General features: G+C 40.8%; 2 long non-coding RNA genes across 4 annotated transcripts in view; one reads left to right on the top strand and one right to left on the bottom strand.

The window, feature by feature from the left end:
- The first annotated feature begins 264 nt into the window (after nucleotides 1–264).
- LOC135420844 (uncharacterized) overlaps nucleotides 265–26434 on the top strand; it is a 33156-nt gene continuing 6986 nt past the window's right edge. Inside the window, exons 1-2 of the long non-coding RNA XR_010433749.1 lie at nucleotides 265–311; nucleotides 8766–9115. This is a non-coding gene — a long non-coding RNA (uncharacterized LOC135420844). The remainder of the gene's footprint in view (nucleotides 312–8765; nucleotides 9116–26434) is intronic.
- Nucleotides 2030–19477, bottom strand: LOC135420835 (uncharacterized). 3 transcript variants are annotated; one of them, XR_010433748.1, is made up of 6 exons: nucleotides 19385–19468; nucleotides 17787–17859; nucleotides 9359–9450; nucleotides 6313–6453; nucleotides 5861–5948; nucleotides 2030–2670 (listed from the first exon to the last, which is right to left on the bottom strand). It is a non-coding gene; the product is annotated as an uncharacterized LOC135420835 (long non-coding RNA). The 3 variants fall into 3 exon arrangements; XR_010433746.1 differs by lacking the exon at nucleotides 17787–17859 and having other exon boundaries at nucleotides 19385–19477; XR_010433747.1 differs by lacking the exons at nucleotides 5861–5948; nucleotides 17787–17859 and having other exon boundaries at nucleotides 19385–19477.

The following is a 26434-nucleotide window of genomic DNA, read 5'->3' on the forward strand; positions in this document are numbered from 1 at the left end:
TAACAGGGGCCGTATCTGCCCGTACCGTTTCTATTCCCCTGCCACCAGCAGTGAGAAAGTGCTCCTTGTTCCGCGTAGCAAGTTACTTAATGAACACACAATCATACAAGTTTTTTTGAGGTGCTCCAGGGACATCCACAGACATTAAACAAAAGAGGGCATGTACAGTGCTCCTTCCCCCCAACGTGTTTTCCTCCAAGAGGCAAAACCAAGCTATTCAGTGTTCATTAAAACGTGCTTATGGTTACAAGCTCTTTTTCTAACAGGCTGTTCCTCTGGAAAGTGGGAGGAAGCACTGTCTTGTCGCTCAGGTACGTAAATAGGACATAAAAGCGCCACTTGTCTGGGCTGGGATTTCTTCGAGTAAATCATGATTCAACACTCAAACTTGTTAAATGATGGTGGATAATTTCTTCATAAAGTTCTTGAGAAGACCTGGGTTACACAGGCAATAGGATATGAAGTGTTAAACTGTAATGATTAAGTGGGAACTCCAGAACTGAAGTCAGTAATGACATGAGGTTTGGGAAACTACGTGCTAAATGCCTGTGTCTATCACAGAGCACTGTAACACAATAGATTGCAAAATAGCCACTGAGTGTACCTTTACTTTCCTCTGTTATGCATGTTCCGCCGAGAGATATCTTACTCTTCTTCTACCAGTCAACTTCCTCTGTAAAATCTTTTTTTTTTTCTGATAGTTTAACTAGTTACTCTCTTAACCAGGCAAAGAAAACTACCAACTCATTTACTTATCCTAGCACCTGACCAGTTTAACCGTGTATCCTCCACCATGCCTGTGATCATTTATTAAGATATGAATTGGGTTACAACTCAGCTTTTGAATGCTGTGGCTGACATTCTGGTTTGATTATATTTTGTAAATAATGTGAAAGATGTACTTCGAGGTAAACTCAGACATTAATAACATCCCAGGAACTCTACTTATGTGATTGGTTTCATGGTTGTAACTGAGGGCAGAACCTGAGCTTACAGTACAATATTAATGCAATTTGCTTCCAAGATTCTCATACAGTGCAACTTTGTAAACACAGTGTGTGTGTGGTTCATTTTGATTTATTTAGACAAACAGGAGGATCTTTAAAAGTGAGAGACCCAGGAAAAAGAGATCAGCTTCTAGGGAGGGAAGATTTGCAAAGCATCCTCAGCACACACTGACGATTACAGCTTGCATTATAAGAAAGGAAGTGCAATTAAGATAGCCAAGAAATGAACTTCAAATCAGTTCTGTACTAAATAAAAATATGCCCCTAGATGTGGACATTGAGCATCAAGCTCAATGTAGGAGGCAATAGAGTTTTTAAAATCTAGAAAAAGAAAGGATTCAAAGTGACAAATGAAAAACAAACTAAACATAGGAAAAAAAGAAAACATCTTTTGCATGTGAACTCGGTGGAGAAACTTGTCCAAGTCCCGTCCTAACATGCTAAAGAACAAATACTTGCTTTGCAGACTTTTTTTTGTGCAATTATGATTCTACCTGCTATACTGAGCAGGAACATTTCATGCTTGCTTCATCTCCCATCACGTACTGTACTGACATAAATGCATATAAACTCAAGTATTTGATCCAAACTAAACTCCTCCTTCATTGCCAACATGGTAAGCAAGGAGAGCCTAGGCAATTTCCTCTTTAATTTTTTTTCCCATACTGCAGATATCCGCTACAGGATACTCTCATCTGCTGCTGGTAGTGCAGTACTGCTGAAGGGGCTGCACAGCAAGCTGCCGTAGATTCCATCCTCCCACCTTTGTGAGCACAAATGTGTTATTTTTGTGGCATTGTGCTCTGCTTGCCAAGGTCATGAGATACATAAAGAGACTCTAAGACTGTGGTTTGAGAAGCTTATCACAGGCAGGAATTTCAGGCCTTGAACAGTTTCTGAAATGGTTTGAATTCAAACATGACATTTTCCCTAAACAGCTGGTCACATACCCGGTGACTGCCTTTGGTACAACTCCTTTAAATCTAACGTAATTACATGAATTTTACCAAGGTCATACAATATTCGTGTTGCAAAACTTTTATTACCAGCTGTATGTGTGCATGCATCAAAGGTCATGGGACAAAAGCCAGTCTTTTGACCACGAATTTTTAAATTGATAGTTCATCGTGAGAATACTAAATACAATATCTTTTTTCAGCTTTCTTCTTACTTGCTTGCCTCATGGTATGTATATATCTCCTGTCTTCTTTATATTAAGCCTAAACATGCTGACCTCTGAAGTGAAGTCCATGGAAGCTGGTAGTTCTTTCATATGAAGATACTTCTGGATTGCAGAATTTGGCTGCAATTGCTCACGACCACTTGCCTGCACCACTGAGCTGATTACTTTGCCACATGTGGAGAGAAGCTGTTAAGAGGATGAATAACTGATTTTCCTATCAGTGGAAAAAGCAGGATTAATTCTCATATCTCTTCCACATTCCCTCAAAAAAGAATAGAGTCTCAAAATCCTCTCAAGAGTAAAGAAATCCCTGCTACTGGGTCCTTTCCTTAAATGAAACAAAAACGTGTTGTTTTTCATTATCCACTGAGAGTGGGTCAGCATTTGCCCTCCAAAAAAATTCATCAGCAACCATTCCTGGATGGCAATGCAGTTCTTCTCTTTGTGTCGCAAAAGTGATTCTAAAGGGCAGGCCTTTTACTGGAAGAGGAGAAATGAAGTAGAGCTGAATTAGCAGGGGTTTAGAATCAATTTGCTCAGATTCTGCATGTTTTTTGAGATAGTTGACATTGTATTTTGCATTGTAGTTTGTATTCTACTGAGGTTTTAAAGCAAGGGCTCAGGTAATAATTCATGGAGCTTTATGGCATTTTGCATGTTGAAAACATTGCACAAACATTAACTGATTTATCTTGGCAAATCTCTTGTAAAGCAGGTTAGTAGCTATCATTTCCATTTTATAGATGTAAAATAATTTGCCTTGGGCAGAGTGTTAGTGGCAGAGCTAGGGTTATCACTCCAGAGCTATTCATTCTAAACATTCTGCTTAAACCTTCTTGGATCGTGCTGCTTCTAGAGACTGTCCCTGATGAAAAGGGATGCATTTTTACGCACTCAGATTCTCTCTCTCTCTCTCTTAATGCTGTTTTTTGTTTGTATAGCATCATTTAGAAAGGACAACAACAACAAACACATGAGTATTGAAATCACACATGGGTATTGAAATCAAACCTTAGTTATAGTAAATTGCACAGTCAGTATTTCAACACATGATCACAGTATTATCTCCGAAGGGTTCCTACATGTTCTTTATTGTTTTCATGTCCAGGTTTTATCTGTCATCTCAGTCATGAAGTTCAGAGTTGCATTTTTCAGGGAAAATTTACTTAAATCAGGAACAGACTTTTAATATTATTTAAACTCTGTTGGGGATTTGCAGCACCAGCTCATATGCTAATGACAGTAGGCAACAAAACAGTAAGTATAAAAATGAAACCTGTGTGGCTGTTGCATGGGAGAAAGTGTGAGCCATCTATTCTCTGAATTATGTCTTCTCCTTGAAAAGACCCCCAAATTTTGTCCAGTAGAAAGCAGAAAAAAAAATTGTTTTGTGCATTTTGATTAACGTCTAAAGTAATTATAAGAGAAAAAAGGCTATAGCAAATTCTTTCAGTATTGACAATAAACATTGCAATTGGTAACATAAACTGAAAAATGTTGTCAGGGTTTCATAAGAATAACTATATCATATTGACAAAAATATGCATATTTACTTGCCGTATAGTTAATCTTTCCCCTCTCACAAAATCTCAGTTGAACTCCTGGGTAATAAGGCGTCTCCATTGCCATCTAGTAGATATTTTCAAAGGGTAGAATACATTCCCTGCTTAAAAGTATCCATCCCTTTGGTGTTTGTAACTTCATGTAGGGACTACTGTGTTTTTTCACAAACTTTAACAAGTCCCAAAACTAGACATTTCTTGCTGTGTTCTTACCTCACTAAGTTTTATAGTTTGTATGGGTAAGGACATCAGGACTGATACTGTCATGGAATAAGGTATGTTATATAAAATCTTTGTTACTAAACAGTACAACAACTTCCTACATAAAAACAAGCTTCTGCCTTATTTCTGTATTTTGTTAAGGTGACTTACACTGATATTGCTATACTACATATAGTTCTTCACTCAACCAGAAATCATACAACTCTATGGTTGCAGCACAGTTGAACATGCTGTCAATAAATCGGATGTCAGTAGAAGCAGAGCTAACACGGAATCACAGAATGAGTAAGGTTGGAAGGGACCATAGTCAGTCATCTGGTCCAACCTCCCTGCTCAAGCAGAGTCAGTCTAGAGCACCTTACACAGAATTGCATTCAGACAGGTCAGTATCCCCAGTGAGGGAGTCTCCACAACCTCTCTGTGCAGTCTGTTCCAGTGCTTGGTCACCCGAACAGCAAAGAAGTTCTTTCTCACATTCAGAGGGAACTTCCTGTGCATCAGTTTCTGCCCTTTGCCTCTTGTGCTGTAGCTTGACACCACCAAGAGGAGCCTGGCTCCATCCTCTTTACACCCTCCCTTCAGTTACATATATACATTCATATGGTCCCCTCTCATGGACATGGCTCATGGACAGTTGCTTGTCCACCAGGACTCCCAGGGCCTTCTCCACAGAGCTGCTTTCCAGCAGGTCAGCTCCCAGCCTGTACTGGTGCAGAGGAGGAACGTTACCAGATCATACTGTATAGTTTTTCAAGATGGGTGACTAGTAACAGCAGGTGTTTGATTATGAACACTGATACTGCTAATTGCATTACTGTCACTGTCCGTTCTGCACAAGCAAAAAATGAGCCCTGCTCACCTATTTCCTGACCCACTGCATAGCCCGTCATAGCCCACGTATGTCCACAGTGACAAAGAGATGGGGACAACAAAACACAAGCCCATGCCACAGGCTTTGCCTTAGGAAGAGTAAAAGTGGCATGAAGCCAAGCTCAGGTGTGATGATTGGCTGGCATTGGTTGTATTTATCCTGCCCCTTCCAAGTCCTTTGACTGACCCCTTCCCAGCTCCCACACAAAGTTCAATGCCATGTTCAATACCATTTGCGCAAAATATTGTCTCCTTGGGTGTTTGTAGAGCTGAGAAATCTACAGCAAAGAGAGAGTGAGGAAAGCTGGTAGCCCTGAGTAAATGCACAAAGAATGTGAGTTGCATCAAGGGTGTGGCTAATGGGGGTTTCTTCAGATTCAGCCATCTCTTGCTGTTTGCATCCAAAGCGGACACAGATAAGAATGATAAGAGATTGCAACACTGTGATTCTGCTAAACAACTACAGCTACCAATCCTTATTTAGGCTAGCAAATATAAAGTAAATCAGCCTTCCCTTATATCCACTCCTTATTTTTCACTAAGGAGGTATCTCTACCTTGACTCATTTTCCCAGCCCTGTTAGACAGTAAGAACCCTAATGTTTACAGACACTTTCTTGCTTCTTGCTTCTTGCTTCTCTGTGACTCCAGAGATATGCCACTGAAATCATTACCTTGCATTTTTCCACAGGAAAACTAAGCCCAATAGCAAAGCTGTCACTGAAGAGAATGGAAAAAGAACTTTTCTGTCATGTGCTTTGAGGTTTTGTCCCCAAAGTATTTTAACCACAGAGTAGATGGTAATTTTTATTTAAAGCAAAATAAGTCATTATGCTTTAGAAAAATTCTATCACATTTTATTCAACACTGTATAGCTAAGTAATAAAGACATGTGGCAAAGGCTGGTCAATTCAATATGATTAACCCAACCAAAATCCTGGAGATATTACAACTGCACTGAAAGAAATCCCATAGAACATGGCCAGGCAACCAGTTGCCTTTTTTCTTTTATCATACCTCTAACTTCCAAAATCTTTCTCAGGCAAATGTTTTCTGCAGCATGTTGGAGACCATCAGCAAGTGTGACTGAGCAGAAGAGCAGGTTCTGGAAATCAGAGAGGTCACAAAGTGCCTGACTTTCCAGCAATGGCATCTTTATTTTCAAATGAGGAGGATCCAGTGTAAATGCCCCTGGGGAAGGCCTTAAGGCAGTTTGGCAAACATAGCAATGTACAATACTGAAAACTGAGATTTGGGTAACACGGTTTTGGAGGACTGGATTTGTAAAGCAAAACAACTGCAACACAGGCCCTGACATCCTCACTGCATGTGTTCCTGAGCATTTTAGTTCAGACTGCCTCTTGTGATCCTATGGACTGAATGTCCCTTACTTGTCATGGTATGTTATGTACGCCTCCGGAGCACATCTTTCAGCTTAACTCCGTTTGGAAGAAACGCAGGTTACTCACCCCAAGGCCATGGCACGAAGAGGATCACACTCAGAAGCACACTCCCAATCTATATCAGAATGCTTTTACAAATTTTCTGGTTTACTCTCTTCCTTATTTTCTTTTCTCTTTGCCAATACCCTTGCCCACAATCTGCTGTTTCTAGAAAAAAAAGAAAACAACAATGAAATATTTGAGTTCCTACCAAAGTTTTAATCTATAGAAAGCAAGACAGGACCTGGATTCCAGCTTCAGTCTTTGAGGTTTCCAAACTGGGCTGACCCCAAACCCAGAACATAAACAAACACAGTCTTTTACAGGTTACCTAGAAAACTGCTTGATATGAAAATGGCAATGGGATGAGAATGCCAAGCACTACCCGTTACCCAATACTGCGAGATAAACTAGATGAAGTAAACTCATGGATAACACAAAACACGTATAAGACCTCTAATGAAAAGAGTAGGCTGAAAACAGCCAGGCAGCTGTTCGGAGAGCTATTCCAGTGGCACACACCAGTGAACAGGCAGGCTGGGAGCCAGGGCTGGCCACTGCATCCACAGGAATCAGGTGCTTCTACTGAATCAGGGCAAGGTTAGTTAGCCCACAAACCAGATAATCAAGAACTGACATCACATTTTAGATGCTGTCAAAACATAGCTACGAAAAGGGGTTGAGAGGGGTCACCTGAATGCTCCTGAGCTTTTTCTTCCTTCCTATTTATAACATAGTCCCCAATACACCTCAGGATATGTGTTTGATCTCAACGCTCTGGTATTTACTTCTTGAGCTCTCGACAGCTTTTCTGTTCAGACAGATGAGCAATTCTCTGAGCATTTCAGTAAACTTTCCAGAGGTAATTAAGATATAGCTGTCTCTGCAGCTTCCTCTTCTCCAAACTCAGATTCAGTCCTTAAAATCCTCACGTGACATGACAGCAAGAGGATGTGAACCTCTAATCCATTCCGTGTGCACACTCCCACCTCCATCAGACCCTCAGCTACTAGTGTGTGATATCCTGCACCGCTGGTAAGAATGCAATATCCTGGTGTAATAGAAAGCATACCATGAAACAGCCCGGGGATATATGAAGATAAAGAAACCTGTCTCCTGCCAATTTTTTTTTTTCTGAAATGGGTCAGATTGGATAGGTTACTTCACATTCTCCATCATCCCATCTTCATAAGCAGCTCCCCAAACTACAAGCTCCTCATCATTTGATTTCATGCATTACTTCCTTTCCCAGCCACTTCTGCAGAACTAGAGACCCAATTAATTTAAAAAATGAAACCCAGCGCAAGAGCATTAACTTTTCCAGACTTGCTTCCTTCCTGACCTCACTGCTTATTTGACTGTAAAACAACCGATGCTGCAGTTTTCAAAGAGGCAAGTGAGGACCACAATTTCTATTCCCAGTCTGTGGGAGTGGGAAAGCGACTTTGGCATAAATACATGAAATTTGAGATGTTAAATATATTTTAAACCAGCTCCTTTTCCTTTAAACCTAATTTCCTCTGAAGACGGAAATTTATCACCAATGACTCAAGTTTCCTCAAGGTTTTATCAATTTAAACTTCAATAATGTTCTTTCTTTGTGAGTTCATGCTACATTGCCTAGCCCTCGCTTACCCAGCCAGTGCTTACTCATGCAAACCAATAATTTGGCTTTTCTGGTTTATTTGGGTGAGTGCTTTTTCATTATGTCCCTTGCCCAATCTATTAATTTGAGATGAGGGTCTTGTGGGATTTAATTATAAGTCTGGACATGGATGAGTGGTTTAAGATTTTGCCTGTTTTCTATAAGGTTGCAGCATATAGAAATGCTCGTTCTATATGGAGTAAGTAACAAATTCCTGGGCCTCTCAGCAGTGGAACTACTGGAGACTGGTTTTCTACAAATGATTTTGCTTTCTCCCCTTGTTGTCTGCCATCTACACTACCCTCCTGTGCCCTCCTCACAGGATAAGAGACAGCCAGTATGGAGATGTATGCATGGTAATTGGACATGTGGGCTGAGAGTGACACAACAGATAGCTGCTGAGGCTGCAGTACCTCCTCTTTACATACCACCAGATTTCACAAGGCTCATGAGATCCTCACTCCTCCATGGGTTTTGGTTAAAATTAGTTAACAGGGCTGGGGACCAATAGATGTAATGACTGCGTGCATCTTGCTTCCAGACTAAAAAATCAAAAGCTGGCAAGAAGCTGTGATTGTCTGACTTGAAACAGTTGAAATGTATCCTTGATGTCCTTTGTAGTGCCTCAGGAATAATGGCAGGTTTAGAGAGTGCAACTCCATGACCTTATTTGAATTGGAGCATACTGCAGTGTGTCTAAATGCTCTCTCCAGGCTTGTTTTTTAAGTTTAAAGAGACTATATCAGGACATCGGTGCAGTCCAAGGTTTCCAAAGTTGTTATAGCTAATGAGAGAGGCATATGTGCTCCATGATTCTGATGTTTGTCATTTACAGATCTGCTCCTGACCTTTGTTTTTATCTCTGCATCTCACCCCTGAAGCTAACATAAAGTGCAACAGAAGCCAGATCTACTTGAACAAGCCCACACAGAAGTCAGAAGGCTTCCCTGCAGAGCTGACCACGGCTCACGCAGACTTCCCTCAGGAAAGGAAACCAAGGAGATCGCCTTTCATTTACAGTTTCTCAAGAACCAGAAGATTGACCGTAAATGAACACCAGGCTTGTATGAGTACAAAGAAGGAGGCAAGAGAAAATAAGAATGACAATGAAAATGCCTCAAAGACACTAGTGGGAGCCCATCACTGCTTCTCTGGGAGACCCGCACAGCTTACTAGTGCAAAAAGGTAAAAAAGTCTGTCCCAAAGTTGGTAAATTGCTATGTGTGGCCTAAAAAAATTAGGTGCTGAAGTAGGAGCCAGAGCTTCAAAAGCTGGAAGTCTGTGTGAGCCTAACCCTCCCTATGTAAAATGGGGATAATGAGTAGCACAAATACCTAAACAATTTTTAAGAATAACAACTTAATAACTACATGGTGCTTTAAAGACAGGAAAGGCTTTAGGAATGCTAAGTATTCTTAAAATCTTGACCTTTCACCGTGATTTTGGTTTGGTATCTCTGAGATGGGGTTTTCTGTCTGAGGGAACCCCTGCACTCTCACTTCTTAAGTGAAGCTTCTTCCCTGAAATAGAAAGAGGGCAAAGTCAATGAGATACAGCATTGGCATTGCTGCTCTGATCACTCTAATTACTGCTATGGTGACAAGAGCAGTATAAATCAAGCCAGTTCAGCCAAGAGTTTTTACCACAGGCTGGTTAACCACTACATTAGTATGAACATCTGACACTTCATTTTCTAGGAGGAATTAAAACAAGGGTAAAAGCTGGGAGGAGGCCATTCGTTTGTATTGCATGGGAAAGGATAGGGGGAACAGAGGCCATGAACAGCAATCTCCATGGTTTCAACTAGTATAGATGGTTCAACCCTCCCTTTTGCCCTTGATATGGAGCCCACTCAGACTTACTCAGAGCCTAATGTGAAAAGGGGCACTGAACTTAGGTGGGATTTGCTACATAATGGTTGTGTATGTGCCTATAGGCCAGTCCAAAGCACACAAATAATTCACTGCCACTGGCAGAGTGGAATGATGTATTTGCTTTCTTTCCATTTTAAAACAAAAATCCAGCCTTAGCATTTTAAATAGCAGCATTTCTCTAGGAAAGGCATTTGTTTACTTTAGTGCCAGTAAAATTCCTCAGAAGGACAGTCTGAGAAGTAGAAAGCTTCGTCTTATTCACAGAACAAGTATAACAAGTCCTGCAAGCTCTCTTCCAATGTTTCACCAATATGCCTCTACTCAAAGCTGGAAGATTAGACTTCATATTCAAAACAGCACAGAAGTTTTCTTTAAGAATTAAATACCACAGCGTCTTTGTTAATCTGGGTCTAACACAGAGAACTACCTCTAACACAGATAACTGCCACACAAATAGCAATGGCATTGCTAATCAGCACCAGTTTTGCTGGGGACAAAGTCAGGACATTGAAAAACTTGTGCTGCTGACACCTGCCCAAGAAGAGCAGAGCTCAGTGGCCATCTTCTGCAGGCCCCATACCCCACACTCCACAAGAACCTTATTTTACCAAAGGCTTCTCCCTTTGGTGCCCAGTTGTGCTGTGAAGCTCATTGCCATAGGATGCTATGATGCATATGAGCAATGCATAAAAGAATTCAAGTTCCTTGAGGGCTGTTAAATACAGGGACAGAAGCACAATTGTTGTCTCAGGAAAGGTGTAACACCACAGCAGCCACTGGTATTGTTTGGGATGGGGAAGGAGAGGTGTCATAGAAACACCAATTTCAATTTGACACAGTACAGCTGCTCTCCTCTTGCACCGAATTAATACTGGCAAGCAAAAGTGGAAGTCCTTAGGCACTGTTCTCCAGCTTTTAAGGCATTTACATACACAGAACACCTCTTCTTCTTCCTCTGGGGAGTGAATGGTCTTCATCCACCACCACTGGAGCTAATTTTAAACAGCAGAGAAGGCTTGTCCCTTGTAGCAACTCACGAGCTACTCTCTCCCAGAACTCATAGAGTGGGACACACATTCTGTCCAGCTACAGAAAATACTTATGGAGTGTTGGGTGTATAAGAACTGCCAGATCCTTGAGATATCCATAGAGGTGGGGGATAATTTGGGTTGAGTTCCCCTGATTTGTCTCCAATACCAGGCTGCCGCACACATTTCTGCTGTTGACTTCATTCCCACATGACACTAACCTACCTAGGATCTGTATGTGTGGGATCAGATCAACCTAGAAGTACAGGAGGGGAAGAGATGATATTTGCCCCTAATTTTACAGGGAAAGGCTCTAAAGCTTACCATGTGTTAAGTAACACTTCATTTTACCGGGAGCTTCCCTAATCTGGAAGGCATTACTCATGGAGGAGGGACCTACTCACCATGAGTAAAGGCTTTGGAATCTAGCCTTTAGTGTGGAGCTTTATGATGGCAATACTGAATATGTAAATCTCTGCTTTGTACAATATGTGCATGACATTAGGAAAACACTGCATAACAAAGAGCAAAATAAGGAAAGCACGTCCAGCACCTCCATCTACATTCAAGCTTGCCCAGGTTAACAGAGCCCTGCTGATTTACGGGGCCATGGGGCAAGCTCTTGATCTTATGTTCCAAAAAATTGCAGGAACAAGATGCTGACAAGTTATTTAAGGAATGTGGTCCTCTAAGAACTTATCAAGTCTGTCCATAACTCCATTCACGTGCAGGGGCATTGCAATTTTGAACAGCACTAAGAAAAGAGACCAGGCTCTATAGGCACACATATGGCTTCCACAGATCCTAGCAGAGCCTCATACTCAGGACCATGAACACCTGTGGCTTGACCTTCCTTTATCTCAAGCATCAGATTCCTCAGAATACCTTACAATGACAGAGAAAGAAAGGCAACAGAATTTGATCTTTGAAGACTTCTGGACGCATATTGCTTTGCTGTGGAAAAGCAGCATATACGAAACAGAAAGCCTCTTTTCTGCTCTACCTGTTGGGTATGCCCAGTGATTTAACCTGTCTGCTAGTACCACTATAAAAGAAGAGATCAAATTCATCAAATTATAGCCTCAGGATTTATGTTTTTGACTGATTTTGCAGGGGAGGCAGAAAGGGAAGGAAAAGGAATGGAGTTTGTTTCAAGCTTGTCTGTCTTCTTCATATAAAAAAATAAAAAGTAGGAAAAAGATTTTTTTAATTATTTTTCCTGTAACAGAATGGGGTTCAATGGATACACAGCCAGTACACGGGTAAGTGTTGAAATTATGTTGTATATCACAAAAATACACATAGGTTCCTTGACTCCTTTAGTTTCATATGTAGCTTGTAGTTCACAATCTACAATGAGATGTGAGAATGTGGTTAAGAGCTGAGAAATGAATAAAGAAACCCCAACATGTTATTCTAATGGGCAAATTCTTCACTCTACACCATATTATCTCACTAACTCTACTTGAAATTAAACAACATCCAGTTTGAATATCTGCTCAGTTCCTGCCCTACACAGAGGTGTCAACAAGAGGGCACAAGCTGATTTTTATGATGTGAATCAAGTCTGGTGAAAACTATTACTTCAGCAGCGTTCCAATAGATGGTATAAAATAAAGACTATCCCTGCCCTAGGAGGTTGCAGTCTAAAAAAAGACCAGAGGAAAGTATTTGCCTCTTGCAAAGTGATTTATTCAGTTGGTTCTCTGAGTTTATAGTCTACTTTGAAGGTGGGCACATTTGTCATGTAAATTTTCGTTTCTGTGAGAAGCACAGAATAGGCCATACTGATAATGTATGCTGTTTCCAGAAATTGTGTTTGGTTAAAAAAAAATTCAAAAGATTGTTTCCTGTCTGTTCAGACATTTTGAAGTTGAAATTATTTAATTTATTGGTTAAGAACGAATTTTATTTCTAGACTTCTTTGAATAATTTGCTAAAGAAAACATCTTATGAACAAAATGTGTCACTCCCAGAAGTGATTCCTTCTACGTTTTTGTTTTACTGAAAAATTCTGGGGAAAAAACTATTCTTAAAAAAATTCCAAACTGAAAGCTGCCAAACAGCCTGCTGTTCAGTAAATTCTGCCATAATAACCCAAACTAATAATTTCAAAAAAGACTGATCATTATAAACAAACCTGCAGCAAAGCAGAGGGCTGGACTAATTGTTGGATTGGGTAATCTGCAGGACTCTGATTTAGCGTTCGAAGTCATAATTGAGTCCATGACCACCTGCTTTGGTCACTGGAAATGAATGCAGCTGGACTTGGCCGGTCACTGTATCAAACATTTGCTGAAGGATGCACATGAGCTTGTTAGCAGTTAGTTGTTGTTCAGGCTTTAGTTGAGTAAATTGTTGCTGAGCTTAAGTCTTGCTGTCAGTAACAGCAGAAGTGGTAAAGGAAAGAAATAGCATTTCCTCTCTCCATTGCCACAGGGCTTTCTGAAGAACAATGGCATAAATGCCTGATAGATAATCTACAATTCAGAATGCTTCCTACACAGAAGAGGCAAAAAAAGTAACATGGCTTAGTGGAGACTGCAGGCTTTGTGTCAGAAACCTGGTGTACCAGTGCACGTCTCTGCCAATTACTTGCTCTGTATCCTTCAGCAAAGGGCATAACCTCTGACCCTGCACTTCTCTTTCCCTTAGATAATGATATCTACCCTCTTTTTAAAAAATATTTTAAAATATACATCTAAGATAGGTTGGATCATTACAGAGCAAGCACACAAACAAATATATACACACCCAGACAAGCCATAGTGATACATAAAATGCAGACACTCCCATGCACAGAAATGTACCGATGACCTTAGGCTAATGACTGAAGTCTGGGTGGTACTGCTGGTATTCGCAGAGCACACACTCACATAGCTGTGCAGGTCTGCGCAGGCAGCCAACCAGCCCTTTTGCATGACGTTGGCCAGCGCTGATGTTCCCGGGCACGCTGAGCCATTTGGGGTAGCTGGCAGCTGCTGGGATGCTACTGGGCAGGCAGCTCTGCTAGCTCTTCTCTGGCCTCAGAGGGGAGAGCTTCTAGTCATAATGAAGAGGGAAAACAGTTCCCGCTTTCCAGAGAGCTGGGATTTTTATTTACTTATTTATCATAGCTGCTATTTAATTTAAAGACCTTATGTTTGTAGCAGGAGCCTCACTAAAGTAAATGTGGCACAGCTGGTGGCCAGGTTCCAGAAGTGTGTCTTGTTCAACACTTTCCACAGTAGCGAATGGCCTGGCCTTTTCCATGTGGTTTAAAACTGATGTGTTTGGAAATGTGGAAATGAAAAGCCTTGGGAGAAGAAAGGACAGAAAGGGAAAATTGGTTGTGGAGAATACCTATTTCCCTAATTTTAAGTGCAATTTTAGAAGCAATCTAAAAAAACCCAGTTCATTCCAGGTGGGCCCACGCTTTGTAATTTTTGCACTTCCAAAGTCCTTCCACAAGATAACAGGTTATTAATATTATTTTATCAGAAACAAATCTCACAAGTATATCCTATTCTCGGTACGCAGCACTGCAGCTCACTCTGCTTAGAGAGGTTTAGCCGAGCAATAGCCCCTCTGCTGTCTGATAGCCTCAAGTCTTACAGCAGCTCATGTGTGATTCACAACTTAGTCTTGTTTCATATATTTTTTGCTAGATCACCTGCAAACTTGTGAAGTGAAACTGTTCTTTAAAAGAAAAAGCTGTGGTGATGCTCCTGCTCTCTATGAATGGAGCCCTTCCTCCAAGCTTCCTGCAGGGTTCCTGTCCAATCTGATGCAAGGTGCTTCAAACTGTCATTAGCACAGACTGAACAGCACAGGTCAAATTACTGCATCCACAGTGTTCTGGTTAGAATCATAAGCTGAAAGTTACTCCATCCTAAAAGAAAAAGGCTTACCATACGTTGCCCCCCTTAGTCTGCCTAAGATTTTGCCCAGATACAAGTTCAGTCACATGTGAACAGCACTGTTTGTGAATTGAAATAGTATGTGAAACTTTGGACCTGTCCTGCCTCATAAATAGGGCTCAAGTTCAGAAGTCATTCAGAAACTGTTTATAGCAGTTCTGTATAATCAAATCAAAACTGAAAGCACCCAAACAATGATCAATGCCTGAACTCAAACACCTCAGCATGCTTTTGGCTATGCCATAACCATGCAAATCAGTCTAATTTCTCATTGTGTATATTCAGACTGGAAACTACTCTGCAAGCATTTGGCCCTGAATAAAACTGCTGCTTTATTGGGCAATGCAATCCTAGGTGTACTTATAGGATACTTAAAGTTTATTTCATATGCAGGCAAATAACTTTATCACCATTTGACTTGCTTTATTGCTTTGTCTTTCAACACCTTAGATATTATGGGATCTTCCTAAGTTTCTCCTCCAGCAGCACCTCCCTGCTTGCTACTACTAACCCTTCAGGCACTGCTTCTAGTTTGGTAACTCCTAATTACCAAAAATAAAAGATCCTTTAAACCTGCTTTCTGAGATGAAACAGTCTTGTTAGATATGAGAAAGTCCCCTCAGAGAGAGATAAACGTTCTGTAATGAAAGAGATTTCCACTGAACTTCTCATCCTTTTCAAACCAAAGACAAGAATAATAAATAGATTTAAGATAAATAAATAGATTTAAATAATTTAATAGATTAATAAAGGATTTCTACATATTTTCTTAATAAAATAGATTTATAGGAAATTAGGTTTATTTAGTTCTTCTGTTCCTGGAACTACTCCTTTTACTAATCTCAAGATAGTAATGATTTTTATATATTTGTCAGAATTGCTCAACAAATGTTTGTAATAGTTAAGACACATTCCATTTCCATTTGCCTCTTTGAGGCCAAGTATCTTCTCAGTTTTTTGATGCTTGACACTGTATCTGGCCAGCATGACTCAGCACGGGAATATGATTTCTATGCCCTGAATGGATGACTCATTCTGTGCATACGAGAACAGTGCCTGTAGAGCATGTAGAAAAAGATAAGGAAAAGAGAATCCATTAAGAATCTGCTTCAGGAATGTTAAACATGCTCTGTAAATATTATTGGCTTTTTCTGCATAGGAATATAAATAGTCTGTGATTTGAAGATGAAAAAAAGTAATCAAATTTACCAACAGTTCCTATACTCACACTTTCTTGGCACAAAATAATTTCCTGTAGGTTTTGGCAGGTTTTTTTGGTAAATGCATTTAATGAATGGATTAGCATTTGTGTCTGGAAAAATAAAATGCCTCTCAAATATTCCTGTGAATTGATAACAAATTTGAATTGATAACAAATTGATAACAAATTTGATAACTAGTTGAGTTGCTTAATGTACTATTTAAAAGAAATCAGATGGTGAACATAGTACAAAGACCATAAGGAGACAATCCATATGCACTGACTTACAAGAAGTCAAGTGAAATGGACTTTGTAAACATGCTTGCCAAAACCAAAACAAATGTTCCCAAATAACATCACATCCAATACTAAGATCACAGACACCAAGAGATGGGATGACTACAGCGACCCTCTGTGTGCAGAGGCTTTCCCTGCTAAACATCTTGACAGAGTACTCAGTCCACTCTTGAAACAGCTCACATAAGGGTTACTGCCTTTATGAAACACCTAAGTAAGCTTAACCATTCCCCGGTATCTCACTCCAGGAGCAATAGATGGTTGTGGAAGCTTAGCTTTAAGTCTTAAGTAGAAATGCTTGACCAACATCTGCTGTATTTTAATATATAGATAATAATGTTTTATAGATGCTGGAAAATGCAGAGACAGACAAAAAGGATTAAAGCTAGTATTTTTTTCAGTTCAATGTGACTGTTATTAGGAGTTCTGCCTTTTACTCTGTTCACTGCCTAGGTATAGCTAGAGACCAGGCAAAAAGTGATCTGAGGAAGAAAAAAAAATCAGACTGCCTTGAGTCAGAGTGCATCTCATGCAATTATGCAGTAGCCTGCAGTACACCTTGACCACAGCACTCAGGCACTCCAGGCAGAAGAGCCCAAGAATATGGCTAAAGAATATGACAAGCGGGCAAAACACTTGGAGAACTGAACACCAGTCACCTTGCATTCCCACTGTGGGCAAAACGTCCCGGCTTGTGTTTTCCAAAGTTTATGAGTGCCATGAGGTTCTAGTTGCCTCTATGAAATTGGCCTCTTGCCTTCCCAGAGCAAAATGTACCCATGTGTAGAGCCAGACATTAATTCTTACCTCACAAGAGTTTAGTAAAATTTGAAGGATGCTACTCAAGACCTTTACCTGAAAAGTGCTCTCAGTGAATCATTATAGATTGTTACCAGGTCTGTATTTTTAAATAACAAAAAAGAAGCCTCAGTCACTTGATTAAAAGGCTATTGCATACCAGCACAGACCAATAATTTTCTTCCCAGAAGCCAAGCCATATGATTTAGGAATGAAGAATGCTTATGGCTCTTGGACAGGACTTGCTGATAGCCCTGCTCACTTCAACAAGGAAATCTAGCCCTTACCTGGCTCCTTGCTGAAAAGGTTGTGGTGAGGTAGGGTAGTCACATCTGTTGAGTGTTGGTGGTCTTGTTCTGAACTGTACAGAACAGGACAACAGAGATAGCTGCCTATCATGGCTTTGCCCAGGTTGAGAAAGAAAAGCAGGCAAATGAGGTGCCTAGGTGCTCTCGGGGCTGAACCAGAGCCTGAGACCCACAAGAGTTTTTCTTCTCCATGGCAGGAGTTGAGCCCTGCAGAAGCACCTGTCAGTTGCATGGGTATTCAAAACATTTATTCAAATGCTACAAACCACTAAAACTTCCATGTTCAGTACAAAACTATAGTTCAACTGAGATAAGTGACTCTCAGGGGGTCTCGACTTAAGACAGTCTGTAGCATATGAAGTCAGAATCAAGCTCCTAATCATGTTTTTTCAGGTTGGCTATGCCAAGTTTCCTTTAGGGACTTTTGACCTCTAGAGCATAATTTCCTTACATTTCTTGCAACCTCAGTTTTTCAGAGGTGTTCAGCACTCCAGGGTCATGAAGCTCTTCTCTGAGGGCATCACCTGATAAGGAAATTATTTGTTTTCTATCTTGCTGTCTGGCATTGTTTTGTGAAGCCTGTCTGATTCTCATACATGCTATCGAGATTGTGTTTTTGCTAATCATTGGACTCATTCTATTTTACTTAGTCCATGTTTATAAATAATGGTTTGAACAACACTTGTTTTAGTGTGAAACGTGATATTTGGTATCTTTCTTAAACCCTCTGCCTTGGTTTAACAGAGAATTCCAATCTACATATTTTAAAGAAAATGTCATGCTCATTGGTGCTGCATGAAAACTTTAAAAATTGGTATGGAAAAATACCCCTGGCAAATAAATGAATGAGAGAGAAGTAAATCCCTTTTCTGTCAATATTAAAAAAAACTAAAAATCCAAAAAAAGGTGATCTGTAGATGCACCACCAAAAGGTAAAGAAGCAAAGGTCATATTTATTAGCATGATCTGATTACTAAAACAAATCACCCTATTTCTGGATGACAGAGTTTTGAATGTCTGTGGGTTATAATACCAGATAGAGAAGTATCTGTTCAGATACGAGGAGAAGGAGGGAAAGGGACTATGGTGCCTCATCCCTGGGACCTGGGAATGCTCCCCCATCCAAACAGATGCTTTTTCACCTCCTGCACTGAGTTCAGTTAGATTGTAGGACAGCTACAAGGTTGTAGATACCCCTATGCTATTTCTTTCTCTACTTCTCTGTGAATGTCAGGTTTGGAGGGAACTGAGCACAGGCCATGCCAAGAAAGCTTCCCTGGGGAATGTCACTGGATCATTGCTCAGTTCCAGCAGTCCCAAGCAGGGAGTCAGATTGCCATGCATAGTTCAAAGCAGCTTTTCTAGAAGAACAATTGCAATATGTGGCGAATTAACCCTTGAAAATTTTCTTCCACAGTACAGTAAAATTTTTACTATTAGTAGTTATTTGTACCCAAATCATCTCTTTTCCCTGCTAGGCATCTATATACTTGCTGCATTAGGGAATGCCAGCAGAATAAACACTGCTTTATAAGCCTGTGGAATTTATGATATGGTTGGGAGCTGGGAAAAAATGCTTTGTCTGTGCCTTGCCAACTCTGTGGTAGCATAAAGCTGAAGACAGACATCAAAACATTAACTGAGAGAATGCAAAACAGATTTGAGAATATTTTGCACTTACTAGAGCCTTAATCAAATTGGGAGAGGTAAATATATTTATAGCTGCTTTCAGAAATGTCTACATTGAAGTCAACTGTGCACAAGAACTCAGTGCTTTTGATACTTAAACTTTAAAGGAACGAAATAGCTCCAAAGATATAATTCAGAACTAAACACTGCCATCTTTGCTTTTATAAATTATTATTTTACAACTTGTCATGTACATGTCACAATGAATTTAAGTAGCTGTTTCCTGCTGTCTGCAACCTAACCTCAGTCATTTACAGTTACATCAGACAAGATTGCAGATTTCATCTGACGCCTAACCTAATTCCTACATCACTGAAGCATATTGAACTCTGGGGAGGAATTCTCTGTGGAGCAACTTACCCAAAAATATCCTTATCATGAGGCAAATCTTGAATATGGGGAGCAGCATCTTGCCCTAATCTATCAACCACACGACATTTCTGGAGCAACGGGGGATTCTGTAACTACGCCATGATCATTATGACGATGTATAGGTTGCCACAGCATCTTGTTCCACATGAAACAAAGAGCAGAGCCAAATGTAGCTCTTAATCATCTGCAGTGGGCTGTTTAGGACAAATCAACTTGGCCATAGATGTTGTGTTTTGAATGGATTTCTTTTCTTTTGAAGGAAAACACTGCAGAAGGACTTGCTGTCCTCTACAGCCAGGACATTACTCCACTAGTTAGGTTTGAAAATGTAGTTCCACCACCAATCTTGAATATATTACTCTTTATTTCTGTAAGGAGAATAAAACCAATTCTACTTGCTTTAAGAAATATGCCTTAAATTATGCCCACTCTTCAGTACACCTGCTTGTGTATACTGTATTACAACACACTCACACTTCAAAAATGTCAGTGACGTGTATACTTTCAAGGTGGATTTCTTTCATCTCCTTTTGTTCTGCTGATAATTTTCTCTCTCTGTGTATATACCTGTTCAGATGTTATTGAACCACCAGGTGTCCAAACAAACTTAACTGACTCTCTAGCTATTTGAGGAAAATACCATTTTTCATATAATCCTACTACACCTCATGCTACTTATAGCTTAGTTTCCTAAGGCACTGAGGTTTATGTAATTGTGCACTGTATGTATATGTTTATGTGTATGCATAACTTGACTCAGTCTCCTTTTAGTAACCTTTAATCGTGCTGGCCAGCCAGTCCAATGTAAAAAAACTTGCCAGCCTCAGATATTTTAAGTTCCTCCAGCAAGAAAAATAGGCAAACCGATAGTGAGGAGAACACCCTTATAAACTCTCCCACTGAGAAGGCTACTGCATGGATGCCCTGGCTGAGTGCAGAGTGAAATGTCCTGAAATCTAGTCCTGCAGAAACAATGCGAGTATGCATCCACTTGGATGCAAGACAAAACCATAGGAAATCAGACTCCACCATCTTCACAGCTCTTGGATAAGTTGTGTATGATCTAGATATGGATTAAGGTTTAGGTTTCCTCTCAAGACATGGCCACTGTCCCATTTCTCGTTCAGGGTACCCCTACCCAATTCTTACATCACTGATGCCTACTGAACATTAAAATTCCCTGCAGAGCAACTCACACAAAAATAACCTGTGTTAATGAAGATGTGGAGCCCTTCTGTAGGCCCAAGGGCCATCATGCTTTACAAATTAACCTCTCATGGTACATGCCCTTTTCTTCCCTCTTTATGCAAGGTGCTCAGTAATTTGCTATCTGTACAATGACTGACAACTACAACATGTTCCAAGCTATGGTTGTGAATTCAGCAATGAAGGAGGAGAGAGGAGAGCTCATTGACCCCATCTGCTTTAGCTGCTGATGGCTATTATTAGCTCAGATCTACAGATAGCTCAGATAGGTTCCTCAGCTCCTTCTTTCACCTTTCTTTTCCCTGCAGTCCAGGCAATTGGCTACATTATCAAGGCTACAGAAGCCCTGTGCATAAACCAGTGTGTTGAAACATCTTTTTCCCAATTCCCTAATCAGTTTGCAGCAGCATACCTTCTTTTTGTGCCATCCATCCATGGTCAGAGGACATGTTGGCTGTTCAGCAGCACAGCTGACCCATCAGCAGACAGACAAGACTGGAAAAAGAGCATGCAATTCCTGCCAACTCATCAAGCAGCATTGCTTCCTAATACCCAATTGGATGCAAATTGCTCTATCTTTCTAAAATGGTGATTAGAGTTAGATCAGCAAATGTACTGTTCATTTTCCTCATAGGAATGCCTTGTTCCTATAATAATATTGCCTTCATACAGCCAGTAGGAAGTGTCCTGGGCTTTGTAAGTCATAGAATATCTTAAACTGGAAGGGACCTGTAAGGATCATTCAGTCCAACTCCCTGCTTCTCACAGGTCTAAAATATAGGACACTAAAATATATGACAGCACTGTCCAGATAGTCCTTAATTTCTGTCAGGCTTGGTGCCCTAGCCACATCCTTTGGGGAGCCTATTCCAACACCCAACCACCTTCTCAATGAAGCACCTTTTTCCTAACGTTCAATCTGAACTTCACCTGATGCTTCATTCCATCTCCTCATGTCCTACCACTGGTAACCAAAAAGGGGAGGTCAGCACCTCCCCCTTCACTGTCCCTTGGAGAAAGTTAATAGACTGATGAAGCCTCGTCTCAGCCTTCTCTAAGTTGAACAAGCCAAGTGACCTCAGCTGCTCGTTTTACCTTGGCAATACCTCCAACCTAGGTGAATCATCATCTTCATCGTTTGCTTCCATTTCCAGAGGCTCAAACATACTGTACATAGGATGAGTACAGATTAAATATTGCTATATGATAAGCATAGCTTGTGGGTTTTTGAACAAGATACACTAAAATTAGGTAACCAAACAGCACACAAAATAATCCCTTACGCAAAATTTCAAATGGGGATTTCTGTCAAGACCTATGACTGTGTCAGAGAACAGCAAGAGAAAGATTGTTTCATGATAGGGGATAAGCCAGAGGCCAAGAGTGATTCCATTGCAAGCAACCCACAGGGTTAGAATAATATGATCCAGTAAGGCAAGTTGACAAATCAAGTTCAGAGGACATTCCCGAGTCCAGTCATAACCACCAGGAGGCAGAGCTAGAGGCCCACCCAGGAGACTGGTCAAAGACAGAACTGAGTACAAGCATACCCATAATATAGTTCAGACAAGAACCAAAAGGCCAGGGCTACGTTTAGATGGGGATTCTGGGCCTATTGTCAGAGGGTGTGAGAGAGGCCAATGTGAGTCTGATCTGGGCTATTAAGGTCTATTTGTGCCCTAAGAGCACTGAAAAAGCTTGAAAATTTACCCCTGGTAAGGTATCAGGACAACATTGATTGCTGTTCACACAGTTTCCTCTCTGTGTCTCTCTGTCCATCTATCCACCCAGAAATAGCTCCCACGAAACCTCCTGTGGTCCAAAACTAACAGTGTGTGATAGAGTAATCACAGTGTGCACCTGTATCAAGGAAAAGTCACTACCAATACAATGGCTGGAGCCACAGATGGTGACACCAGCTGGGAATTAATGATTCACAGGTGATGGATCACCACCCAGCACTAGAAACGACCTGCAGGACAAAGGCAACCCCATAGCTGATAAATTAAATGCTTTTGGATTTCTAGGTCAGCAAAGCAGGTTTATTGCAAAGAGTACCTGCTAGTTGATCAGCTCTTTAGTTCAAGACAAGCCACCTTGCACACTCGGGTTTTCTTGCAGTGGAAAGCACTGTGTAGATACGAGGCATGGGAGAGTTGGGGGAAGAATGCATGGAGACTTCAGTGTCAGGACCTATCCAGGGCTCCTGCCCACCCCAGGGAGACAAACAATGCTCCCAAGAATGCAGTGCACACAGAACCAGCTTATTCCATGACAGGTAGCACAGCCAAGGTGGAGAAACCAGCAAAGAAATAAATGAAATTTGATTACCAGCATTGCCTCCAAAACCATAGATGCTCAACTGCAACATGGCCAGTTGCTGTGGTTGCCCAGTCTCTAAAGTCAATAGGAGGGCAAGCAAATGCTCATGAAAATGAGTTTACATATTGCACTTTGATACCATATCAACACAGTGGGGAATGACCCCTACTGAATACTTCCCACGCCTTGAGGCATCACCACAAGATTCTTCTTAGTGTTTGAACATTAAAGCTATCATAAGGTAAAGTGGTATTGCTGTGAGGTTAAAAGCCAGAGAAGGAGTCAGCCTTTTGGCAGTGTCATGTTCGCTTGATGATAAAAGCTCTTTGCTATCTCAGAACTGTGTTTGACAAAACCATACATTTTAAATGGATATTCTTTTCTCCCGGAATTGCCATCTATGTTGAAGCTCTGTTGCCACTATAGCTAATGGTGTAAAAATATTTGTGTGAATGGAAACAATAGAAAGGCAGAGAAAAAAAACTTTTCCATTTTATCTGTTATGAAATTTCCAAAAAGATGCTTCATAGAATGACTGCAGAAAAAATTTACCTTATTTTCTTTTTATGGTGTGACACAGTGTCAAGTCATGCTGGCTTTGGCTGTAATCTTGTCAACAGTATCTCATCCTTTAGAAATCTCTTCTACAATTTCAGTTGAAGTACCTTTCTGGAAAAAGAAGACTCTTGAGAAAGAAAAGCAGTTGTACAAGATGACCTAATAGTTGAATAATCTTTTCCCTTTAGGGAAAGCATGAAAAAACATGAAAGCTACCAAACAGGATGATCAGAAAGAACTGGAAATACGTGTCCTGAAGGGTGGGACGTGATAGATCCCAAGGGTCGCTCAAAAACTCACTAACAGTTGTTTTCCCCTTCTAAACCTGGAGGTCTTTGGAGATTCACACTTTTCTTTTCATTACTTTAATCTCTTTCTCACACACACACATACACACACACACGCGCGCGCGCGCGCTCATTTACAAACATACAGTGCCAGGATCTAGACAGATATATACTGTTGACAGAAAATAAATGGCAGTAAAGGAGCCCTAGAGATCCAAGAACTTTCCTGTTTTTATTTAAAGGCTTGTTATTGAACTGACAGACTCTCCCTTCAGGTATCTACCATACTTATGTTGCCCAAAGATGCATCATTTATACTCTATGTTGTTGAACATGTGTTTCCTCAAGTTTTCTCTGCAGAGCTAATTCAGCACAATAACAGTGAAATGTAAAAAACATCCCTTAGACAGGACAATAGTAATACACATTTTTTTTATATGAGGCCTTGTTAGCTCCCTGCCAAATAACACCTAAGCTAACCATCATTCATTAGGGAAGCTTGAGTAGCATGCGAAGGACCAAAATTTGCTTAAGTGTCTGAAGTTATCAGTGGGCAAATGTCCAGTGTTTCTTTGGATTTGCAGGTGCATAGAAAGAGTAGTTTTTCCTGAAGTTATTTTTGTATTCTTCTACTTTGTAGATGTGTATTTAAATGCAGAAATTCACATGAACATAATACCTGAGAAGTTACTTTCTTAATAAAAAAAACAAGTATAGGAACTAGGTCAAATATTCGTCCCATTTCCAACCTCATTGACTTCAGGGATTTAGTAACCTGCCAAGGACTAAAATTTGGCTCTTTGTTTCCAGAAAGGATTACGATTAGGAAATCTGAAACCGTGTAACCTTCGTGCATTCATTAAATGTGAAAATAATAGAATTACTGGCATACGAAGTACTTTCAGACTATGCCTGTGAGACTGGCTGTCAGCCTTTTCAGAGAACAACCTTGCCTCTTTCCCCTCCTTGAACTGGAATGCAGAAAAAACACAAAACCCCCAGAACAGACTCACTAGAGGGTAGGGTTAGGGTAAGGGGAGTCAAACCCAGGCTTTCCTGAGGCAGATTAGCAGCAAGTGATTTTAGTAATTTGGGGTATCAGATGGCTTATGCCAGTTATCAGACATGTTAGGGAGGGAGTCAGAGCATTTTGCAGAAAAAACATATTATGGGAGGGAAACTGGCTGGCCTTTATGGGAGCAAATGGGTAGGCAGACTGCATACATCTGTAGGGGGACATCTGTGCTGCAGGACCACTGCACCACACCCGAGTCAAAGAGACTAGAAGAAGAGCTCTTGAGTGCAGGGTGGCTGCTAGTGACTGCCATGACATCAGGAAGGGAAGGTACAGGACGTTTTTAGGCAAAGCAGAGGATTTGTGGCTCTAGAGAAAAGAGCAAAGGAAGACAAAGGATAAATGTCACCTGAGGTGCCAGGGTCAACAGTGAGACTGATAGCTCTCCAGTTTGGAAGTAAGCAACTGACAGTGTGCATTTGCAGCCCAGAAAACCAACCTTATCCTGGGCTGCAACAAAAGAACTGTGGCCAGCATGTCATCTACTCCTCTACTCTGGTCTTGTGAGATCCCACCTGGACTGCTGCATCCACCTCTGGTGTCATCAGCACAGAAAAAACATGGACCTGTTGGAATGGGTCCAGAGGAGAGCCACAAAATGATCAGAGGGGTGGAGCACCTGTCCTATGAAGACAGGCTGAGAGAGTTGGGGCTCTTCAGCCTGGAGAAGAGAAGGCTCCATGGAGACCTTATTGTGGCCTTTCAGTACTTAAAGGGGGCTTATAAGAATGATGGGGACAGATTTTTAGTAGGGTCTGTTGTGACAAGACAAGGTGTAATGGCTTCCTGATCTAGTTGAAGATGTCCATGCTCATTGCAGGGGGGTTGAACTTTAAAGGGCCTTTCCAACCCAAACTATGATTCTGTGAACCAGAAGTACTGTAGCAACATATCTGAATGTCTAGCAGAGGAAGGGTATGGATCTGACAGGTTTTAATGAGTCTACAAAGCTGAATAACTCAAGACTCTCAGAAAAGACGTGCTTAAGTAGTCTTGAAATTATCTTAAAGTTTGCCTGACTTATGGTGAGACTTGAAGAGAATGTAAGAGAGAACCTCTACCCCCAGGTTGGCCCATCATGAGATGCTTTAAAGGGGTTATTTTTCCATGTGTAAGGAGAAAGCTTTCAAAATGTCTTTAACCTGTCTCAAAGATGTTCTAAAACATGTAGCCAGTGCACATACTCAGTGCAGTGAGGTATGAGTACACCTGGGAAGTAGTTCGAACTTTGGTTAGGGTATTGAACCAAGGCACAGAATTGAGAACACCAGACACAAGAGTAGCCTGAAAAAGAAGACTCCACACACAAGCATAGTGCATCCTCATGTAGGGTCAGAAAAGGAACAGACAATGTTGCGTCTTGAATGCCTTTACATCTGGCTGACAGAAGGTTATCTCCAGTCTGAGGTGCAGACAGTGATATATTACTCTGGCTTGTGAAATGTGTAAGACACAGTGGCTTGGACAAGGTCTGATGTGGATGTTATGTATTTCCTAAGAAACAAGTATAAGAAGTCCCAGGAGCAAACATGATCAGTAGACCCTTAGTTATGGCTCCATTTTGTTCTACTGCAATCAACTGTTCCCAGG

Source organism: Pseudopipra pipra, chromosome 1, assembly GCF_036250125.1.
Source record: "Pseudopipra pipra isolate bDixPip1 chromosome 1, bDixPip1.hap1, whole genome shotgun sequence".
NCBI classification, from domain to species: Eukaryota; Metazoa; Chordata; class Aves; order Passeriformes; family Pipridae; genus Pseudopipra; species Pseudopipra pipra.